Below are 2,095 nucleotides of genomic sequence, written 5' to 3' on the forward strand. Positions count from 1 at the left end.
GATCCAACTGGTTGAGCTGCTGAAGTCTGAAATTGGGGAGCCATCTGCTCCAAAGTGCGATTAGTAGGAGTCTGGGCTCCTCCTCCAGCCTGAGAAACGGCTGGTGCTATAGAAAGCAAGCATGCCCGAGTGACACTCTCTACAAGGCCCATTAGATGGACCAGAGTATCTTGGAGTACTGGGGTAGCAATAAACCCCTCTAGGACCTGAGCTGGGCCCACTGGAACTGTCTAGGCCGAAACCTCATCATCAAAGTCAACCAGAGGCTCTGCCGCTAGTGCTGCTTCTCTAGGCTGAGCTTTGCCCATACCTCAGCCTCTAGCACGGCCTAGCCCTCGCCCTCTACCTCTCATGGGAGCTGCTGCCGGGGGCTCGGGCTGCTGATCGGTGGATGAGGAAGTGTGTGTTCTCGCCATCTGCGAAAGAATAGAGTAGAAATTCAATTAGCATTGAGAAACCAAAGCGTACGAAAGGAAAAAATAAATGTGAAGTTTTTTCCTAACTATCTGGGGGGTAAATACAAACATCTCTATACTGATCCCTCGGACTTTACTAAGCTTGTCTGTGAATTGTGAGACCTATATAGCCTAGAGCTCTGATACCAACTTGTCACAACTCAGATTTCCTACCCTCAAGAGTCGTGATGGCGCCTACTAATGAAAGTTAGGCAAGCCAACCGTTTGTGCAAATTACTTCTTTTTCCATTTTAATCCTTTAACCATTATGAAACAACAACTTATAAATAGTGGAATTTAAACAAGCGGGAGAAATGATAAAACATTTGAATAAATATCCAATACAACATCTTAAGCAAAATCTACCCAAAACTGGTGTCACGCTTCACAGACAGTCTAGAATTTACTACAAACAAGGTCTGAAAGATATCTAATTCACTATTTATGAAATAAGTATATGAAACAGGATGAAGGGATAGAGGGAGACGCCAGGGCCTGCAGGGCTACCTCGGAATCTCTAACTGGACTGAAGGCAACCACCCAAGTTAAGGTCTGAATGTTGCTGCTCCGAGATCTGCACACAGTGTAGAGTGTAGTATCAGCACAACCGACCCCATGTGCTGGTAAGTGCATGGCCTAACCCTGGCAAAGTAGTGACGAGGCTAGGACCAGACTACCAAATAAACCTGTGCAGTTATATCATATACAGCAGAAAATAAAACAGAAATATACAATTAAGGATGGGAGGGGGCATGCTGCGGGGGAATATCATTTATCAACATTAACTCAGGAGAAAAAGCATAAGGAACAATCTAGAATTTGCGGAAGAAATAATAAGAAAACTGTAACCAATCAATAACCACTTTTATCATTTAGTGTTGCAGCGTGCAACCCGATCCAAATCATAAAAACACTGTTGCGGCGTGCAAGCCGATCCATATCATTTATCACTGTTGCGGTGTGCAACCCGATCCAATTATAATGTTGTTGCTGCGTGAAACCCGATCCAAATATAATATTGTTGCGGCGTGCAACCCGATCCAAATATAATATTGTTGCGGCATGCAACCCGATCCAATTATAAAATTCAACACCAAATCACAAATGAGTCCCAGCAAGGGAATCGACAATATAAGTAAATACGTCCCGGCAAGGGAGTGAGCTATAACCAAACTTGTTCCAACATTTAACTTCACAAAAGAAACCTCAATTAGCACCAATACTCAACCATAAGCAACTTCCACGAGAATAATCATAATTCTTTCCCAACACAGAAAATCAACAACTTAGGCATTCGTATTACTTATTAAAAACACAACGATTTCAATTAAAGACTCACGGCCATGCTTGACACCAACGTATAGATACTCGTCACCATGCCTATACGTCATACTCCACAAATAACAAATAGTAAATAGGACACAACTCCTAATCTCTCAAGCTAAGGTTAAACCAAGCACTTACCTCGAACTTCCACGGCCAAGGCAAGCCTCAAACACCGCTTTTCCTTTAGAATTCGCCTCCAAATAACTCGTATCTAGTCCAAATTGATTTATCAACATCAATAAATGCTAGATAATTCATACCCAATGCTCAATTATAAGTTATCTATCATTTTCCCCAAAAAGTCAATAATCGAC

This window comes from Nicotiana sylvestris, chromosome 7 (genome assembly GCF_000393655.2).
Source record: "Nicotiana sylvestris chromosome 7, ASM39365v2, whole genome shotgun sequence".
Lineage (NCBI taxonomy): Eukaryota > Viridiplantae > Streptophyta > Magnoliopsida > Solanales > Solanaceae > Nicotiana > Nicotiana sylvestris.